Raw genomic sequence first — 7,350 nt, 5'->3', positions numbered from 1 at the left:
GACGCAGTTTTTAGTATAGTGCAAATAGAGCCTTGTTTCCCCAGCTCCCCCCTTGTAAAGAATAGTATGTGCGTGCGTGCACACTGCACAGCTGCCCAACACTTGCCTTGACATGTGCCTTCCTCAAGCATTTCTCGGGGTCCATAAACATGGAAACCTGTTGATGCATGTTCTCAAATTTGTCTCTCAAATGCTTTAGAGGGAGGACTGTGTTCTGTGTGATTTTGGTGCCATTGTATTCAAAAACAGGTGCCCCAGAGCCTTATTTTCCCACCCTCTTGAAAAGAACAGAGTGTGTCTGAACATACACAGCCAAGGCGTGTTCAATAGGCCCAAATTCATGAAAACAGGAAAAAGCAAATAGATCAGTTCCAAGCCAGCACCAGCCCAGAACAAATAGACATGGAACTGAATTATTCCAGAAAACCCCAGCACCAAAACTGAAATGGAAAATTTCTTGGTGCGTACCCCTAATCAATATCACTTTTGATTAAAAGGCCATGTCCTTTCAAGGCTGGCAGCAGGTATCTGGCCTCCTGAGTGCATTAAGAAGATATGAAGTCTTGACTTAACTTCTCTGAAGTGCTCTTGCCTGCTTTCTAGCCTATTTGCTTTCCTCTAGGACTTTTACTGCCTTGTTGGCCAAGTATTTGTGTGTTTTGCTGCTGTGGCATTTAAGTAAATTAATATTTAGCATGACCAGAAGGCTCTCTTTAGGCTCTCTTCGCTGACTCTTTCCCTCCCGTCCTTCTGGCCCTGCTGCTTCTGCTGCGGCTCTGACATGCCCCCCCTGCCCCCAAGCTCTCGCTGAGTGGAGCAGATCAACTCGGATTTTCCTCTGGGAGCTCAGGGGTGGGGGGGGGGACAGCATGTCAGAGCAGCAGCAGGACGGGAGGGCAAGAGTCAGCGAGGACAGCCTGAAGCTGCCAGGCAGCTAGCAGCGGCAAAAGGAGCTGCTGAGGCTCTCGCTGCTGCAGCCAACGCTGCTGCTAGACTCAACCATCCCTTCTCACAGAGAGGAGAAGGAGTTGAGAAAGGATGGTTGAGTCTAGCAGCGGAAACGGCAGCTCCTTCTGCTGCTGCTATACACTACCCAAGGTAAACATGCAAGAACACAACACGTGTCAGACGTCTCGTGTAGTTGAGCCCTCAGTCAAATCTTCCTCTGTGGCTGCTAGCCAGCCAGCAGTATCTTTCCCACTTCCTCCCTGCCAAAATAGAGATCATAGCTATTAGAACTGCCAAAAGTGGGTAAAGATGGATCAGTGCAAAACTGAGAACTGTGTATTCAGTTCTAAACATTCTTAGTCAGTTGAACAGGTTAGTGGGGAGACAGAAACAGCTTGCCAGAGACACAGAGAAGGTCCTCTGGCCCAATTAAAGTATACTGAGTAGCAGGTCTAGGGAGAAGTTGAAAAGCCAGACTACACCACCTTCCTTCCTATGTTGCACATTGAGATCTTGCACTTATAATATAGTCTAAGCAATGTCGTTTACTACACCCCCCCCCACACACACCAACAAACCCTATTATTGTAACTGAAGCTCAGAGGCTGAATATAATTTCTCTCGTACATTCCTCCATTTGCAGGTGTTTGGCTGTACCCTACAAAAGCTGCTGCACATAAGGGGCTTTAGGAGAAAGAAAATAATGGAGGTGCTCTCTTCTTTTTTCTTTTCTTTTGAAACCATGTCCTGTCTGTGTATTGCAGGCTGTTGGAGAGATACCCGCTGGCTCTGAGCCTTTTCAGTGAGTCAGAGGAAGGTGACTGAATGTTGTCCCTGTTCTTGGCATGTTTTTGGAAAGAAACATTGGAAGAACTGAGGATATAGATCGCCAGCTTCCAAACATGTGTATACTTAGAATAAGGTGGTTCTTTTTTTTTTCAGACATGGCTTCCTTTGACTCCATCCATCTCCTCCTCTCCAAAGGCGACTCAGTGCAGTGTGATTTACTCTTCCTGCCTGGAGCCACTTGGCAACTACCCAGAGGTTTTTTGCTCAACCGCTTCTTCTAAGTTCTGCCCCCCCCCCCCTGACTTGCTTGATTTCCCCAGCTTCTAGACTAGCTGCCCAGGTTGGCTCTGAGCCAAAGCACAATTATAGTAAACACGGCAGCATCACTTCCAGAAAACAAATCTAACTCCAGGGAATAAACCCAGGGTTAGGATGGGGTAGCATTAGAGTAACTTCATTTTGGCAGCACATCAATGTAACCATGCATTTTTTTTTCAATTTCCTATTAGAATTTGGGTGTTTTTTTTCTTTTTTAGGTATTCATGTTTTGCTAAAGGATGATATTCCTCACCTACTAAGCACTAAAAAGTCTGTTGCTCGTGGACTGTCCTTGCGATGTTATATACTAGTTACTGCTGAGAAGGCAAACATTCTCAAATAGTGTAAAACTATCCAAAAGCTGGAATGAAGGATGGCAGCAGTTTATTTTGTGTGCTTCCAATAAAACATTGTACTCCAGTGCTGACTCTTCTACAGTAAAGCCCTAAGCAGAATTAACAACCTTACACCAGTCCATTGAATTTTGTTTAGGATTGCAATGAGATTACACTGCAAACTCACACACCCTGAGAATCTATTGCAGTGGAACGGACCACATTTCTTAAATTTAAATTTCCCTTCCTTCTTTTCTCCATTATTCCCCCTTCTCCACATCCCTGGGGGGAAATAGCAAACAGGTACAACACAAATATTGGGCTCCCAACCCTGTATTTTTTAAAAATTTCATTTATGACTCGCTGAGACTCAAAGTGGCTTACATAATGTAAATCAGTACAATCAGTAAGATGAGGTGTGTAATAAGCAATGTAATAGGACTAGGATTTCAGAACGCTGAAAGAAGGCATAAGTATGGAAATATTCCACATCTCAAAAATTTCACAATTCTATATTGTTTGTTAGACTTGTAGCTGAGTCTTTCTACATGAGAAATCTTACACAGGGACGTTCAAGTGCAGGGAGATGCAATGTTAGCCAGGAAGTATAGTTTCAAAAGACAGAGCCTGCAGAGGTCACTTCTCAGAGGGTTTGTTAATTTCATCTTCGCCTCCCCAAAGGGGAGGTGAAATTGACAGAGCCTTCTGGGAGGTGACGAAAAAATGAACAAACCCTCTGAGGAGCAATCTCCACTGGTTCTGTCTTTTTAAACTACCCTCCTGTAGAGAGGTGAAATTAACATAGCCATTGGGGAGGTGAAGATGAAACTAACAAACCTGAGGAGCGATCTCCGCCAGCTCTGTCTTTTTAAACTACGCTTCTTGGCTAACATTGCACTTCCTGCACTCGAGCGTCCCCATGTAAGATGTCTCGTGTAGAGACAGACTGAGCTGTTGCTTTTGTGGGGATTTGCTGAAACACCATCTTTACGGCAAGATATAGTGAGAGCTCCAAGGTAATCCCACCCCCAACCCCACTCACAATTGCTATGATTTAATGAGAGATCCAATTCATGTAATTGGTTTCAGGATTGTTGTGTCAAGTGTCGGGCTCTTCAGGATTGATACCAAAATGCCAGTATGTCATCGCTTATGAAAAGAAGAGGAGAGAATCCAGGCAGAACGAAGGCCTTCCTGAAATACTTTTGCTGCTGAATGAAAGCTGAAACTGTGGCACTTGTCGAGGCAAAGGCACACATGAATTGGGAAGATTGTTAATGTATTTTGACTCAGGATAGATCTCAAGCTTGAGCCCGTCTGTCATTTTAATTGGTCCTAAAGTACTGGTTGCATAATGTCATTCAGAGCTACGTATGTGTGCTTGTGTGGTAGATATTTTTCTGAGTGCAACCTGGATTTGCAAAATGCTATATACATTGAGAAGTTTCTAGATTTCCATGATGTTCACTGAAGCAACAAAAATGTCTGTCTTGTGCTGTTGTATAAAAAATATGGCACTGCAACTGATAATCTGTTTGGAAATGGTAATTTGTGTGTAGAGCACTGTATGTATACTTGTTTGGTGTCTTGTTCTGCAAGGTCAGAGCAAATCGCTTGATCTTGGCCTTGTTAGCAAGGGATTCTTGCAAATTTTTGTGCTATGGTTCCCCCAGAGCCACTGCCGGAGGGGTTGTGGCTCAGTGGCAGAGCATCCACTTGACATGCAGAAGGCGCCAGGTTCAATTCCTGGCATCTCCAGTTAAAAGGATCAGGTAGCAGGTGATATTCAAGACCTCTGACCTGGGACCCTGGATAATCACTGATACTTCCAGTGAGAGCAGACAGTAGTGACCTTGATAGACCAATGGTCAGTCTCAGTAGAAGGCAGCTTCATGTATTTGTGTGTAGAAATAATGCCACTTCACTTTTCATGTTGGGCAGCCTGATGAAAATAAAACCCTGCCCTCAAGTCATAGTTGACTTATGGTGACCCCTGGTGGAGTTTTTATGGCAAGAGACTAACAGAGTTGGTTTGCCATTGCCTGTCTCTGCAGCTCTGGTCTTCGTTGGAGATCTCCCATCCAGTTACTAACCAAGGCTGATCCTTCTTAGCTTCTGAGAGCTAATGAGATCATGCTCACAGTACTTCTTCAAAGATAGTCAGTTTGAACCAGTTTCTGCTGGTTCCTGTTAGAGGACTTGGTATAGAGATCAGATGCCATTCCTAGTATTTCTTGCTCCATCAGTTGAGCATGCATTCCTTACATTTTTTTTAATCAAGCAGTATCTATTCTTTCCTTGATGGTCATTGGACGCTCTTGTAGAATTTATCTCCCAGGCATGGCTAATGAACATCTTTGCATTATCTGGATTATTTTTCTAATCTTGGGATTATCTCATGATCTGTGTTTACTAATTCATAGCGCAATTCTCTTCAATGATTTCACAGGGGTTAGACTGGAGTAATCCTGTCTAAGATCATGTTGGTAGACTTGTACTCCACCATGCCTCCATCATTTTAGCATGCTTGCTGGAATTTGGTTGAGTCTTTTAAAATATCTGGTTAATATGTTTTATTTGGAGGTCTGGACTTGATAAAACCTCCACATTGAATTTTAAAAGTTCTAGTTAGAGAAAGGCAAGCAGAGAAGGTCATGTTCTTTCAAGGATTGCCCAAGTACCAACCATCAAAGCTTTGGAAATGCCCTAGTGTGGTTGAAAGACTGGATGATGCTGAAGAATAAGAAATTATTGGCCCTAGAGGGATATAAAAAAATATTTGGATGGCATGCATACCTATGGTATGATAAAGTAAAAGTGAACTCTATGTTTTTGCATCATTACATACGGAGAAGCCTATATGCAACTTGGAAGAAGTACAGAGACTATTTACAAGAAGGAACCCCCCTATGGGTGGTTCCATATGAGGTAATAGCTCCGAGAGCTGTCGATACTGAGCAACAGTGTTTAACGTATAAGGAGATAACCCGAACAGAATCTTCTAAACTTAAAATAAAGACACAGGACGAGTTATCACCAAACTATGATTGGTTTCAGTACAGACAGATCAGAGATCTCTACAATTCGGACTGTGCAAAGGGAGGCATAAGAACAGAGAACTCGGAACTAGAGCAGACACTTTTAAAAGAGGACAAGAAGGAAATTTCCAAGGTATACCAAGTACTGCTGAAATGGTATACTGAAGATGAAACAGTTAAAGTACAAATGGTGAAGTGGGCCATAAATTTCAACAAAGAAATAACAATGGAGGCATGGGAATACTTGTGGAAGAATACAATGAAGACTACGACGTGTACTAATATTAAAGAGAACATTTACAAAATGATTTATCGTTGGTACATGACACCAAAGAAGATTGCGCTAGGGAATCTGAACACTTCTAACAAATGCTGGAAATGTAAAAAACATGAGGGTTCCCTGTATCATATGTGGTGGACGTGTGAGGTAGCTAGGCAGTACTGGGGGGAAATAATAAGAGTAATAAGTGAGATTTTACAATTTCAAATTAATAAGAACCCAGAACTCCTGCTACTGAACTTGGGAATGGAGGACATTCCAGCCCAACACAGGACATTGTTATTTTACATGACAGCAGCGGCTAGACTTTTGTATACGCAAAAATGGAAAGTACAAGAAGTGCCAACTATTGAGGATTGGATTTACAAATTGCTGTATATGGTGGAAATGGACAAAATGACAAGAAAATTGAGAAACCTTGACCCAGGACAGTTCAACACAGACTGGGAGAAGCTGAAACAATATTTGGTGAAGAAATGGGAGGTGGGAGGAGAACTGTGGCAGTTTGAGAACTATTGAAACATAATAAAATGCAGAGGGGGGTGACTTTACTGGGGGGTGGAGAAGTAAATGAGAATTTCTAAGCAGTTATTTTGTTAGATTATTATATATAGAATAATATATAGAATATTGATAGAAAAGAACTAATTATATGGACTGACTAACTAATATTACTTTTGGTAAAAATTGTATGATGTACTAAATTGAATAAGTCTACCTGAAGATATATATGGGTCAAATTGATTGATAACTTTTGATGATAGTTATATAGATGTATAATCAAAGTAGAATAAAAATAATAATATAATTAAATATAACTAAAGCAGAATGAAGATAAGATAGGCAGAAAAAGTAACATATAGAGTATAAGTTAAATTGGTTGACTTATATGAATGTATGGTTTATATGGTTTATGGTTTATAGAAATATTTGAAATTATGAAAAATGAGACAAATTGTTTGTCTAATATGGAAGAAGGGACTTAAAGATAGGGTACAGAGTATTAAAAATAGTTAAAGAATTATTGCTTAGAATAAAGGGAAAGTATATGTTTGTTAGATAGATGAATTTAAAATGAGTAAGGGAAAAGGTACAAAGGGTTGGAAAACTGTTGGAAGTCTACAAAAGGGGGGGGGAAAGGGAGGGGGTTAGAAATTGGGAAATGGGGGGAATTGATTGTAATGTGAAATTAAATGATTCTAATCCAATAAAAATTTTATTAAAAAAAAAAAAGCTTTGGAAATGCTCCTGGCTGGAGACAGTGAAATGGTCACTCACACCTTGGGTGGAATCTGACACCAGGAAGGGACACACAAACTTGGGGGTGTGAGGGCTAGATAATATCTTCCTGGATATTTCAGGAAAGGATTCTTTGGGTCACAAGGGTAAGGGAAAACAGAGGAGAGAAAATCCCTTGGCACCAACGGAAAGGGGGCCATTTTGCAGGTCCATTTTGGCCCATTCCATCTGGAGGAAGGAGTTCTCAAAGATGGCTGACCTTGCCATGTGAAACAGACAAAGGGCTGGCTGCCTGGACAAAGACTCCAAGGTAATGGAAATCTTGTAGACTACTGTAACTTCTAAGCTAAAAAGCCTACCTTAGAATAAGACTGGCTAGGGCATGTATAGAGTGAGGGATGGG

The 7,350-nt window shown here is 41.5% G+C and overlaps 1 non-coding gene across 1 annotated transcript; it reads left to right on the top strand.

The window, feature by feature from the left end:
* Positions 1 to 4,076: 4,076 nt before the first annotated feature.
* Positions 4,077 to 4,148, top strand: TRNAV-GAC (transfer RNA valine (anticodon GAC)). Its single transcript has one exon. It is a non-coding gene; the product is annotated as a tRNA-Val (tRNA).
* The last annotated feature ends 3,202 nt before the right edge of the window (positions 4,149 to 7,350 follow it).

This window comes from Eublepharis macularius, chromosome 1, assembly GCF_028583425.1.
Source record: "Eublepharis macularius isolate TG4126 chromosome 1, MPM_Emac_v1.0, whole genome shotgun sequence".
NCBI lineage: Eukaryota > Metazoa > Chordata > Lepidosauria > Squamata > Eublepharidae > Eublepharis > Eublepharis macularius.
This window is presented reverse-complemented; position numbering and strand designations above follow the sequence as displayed.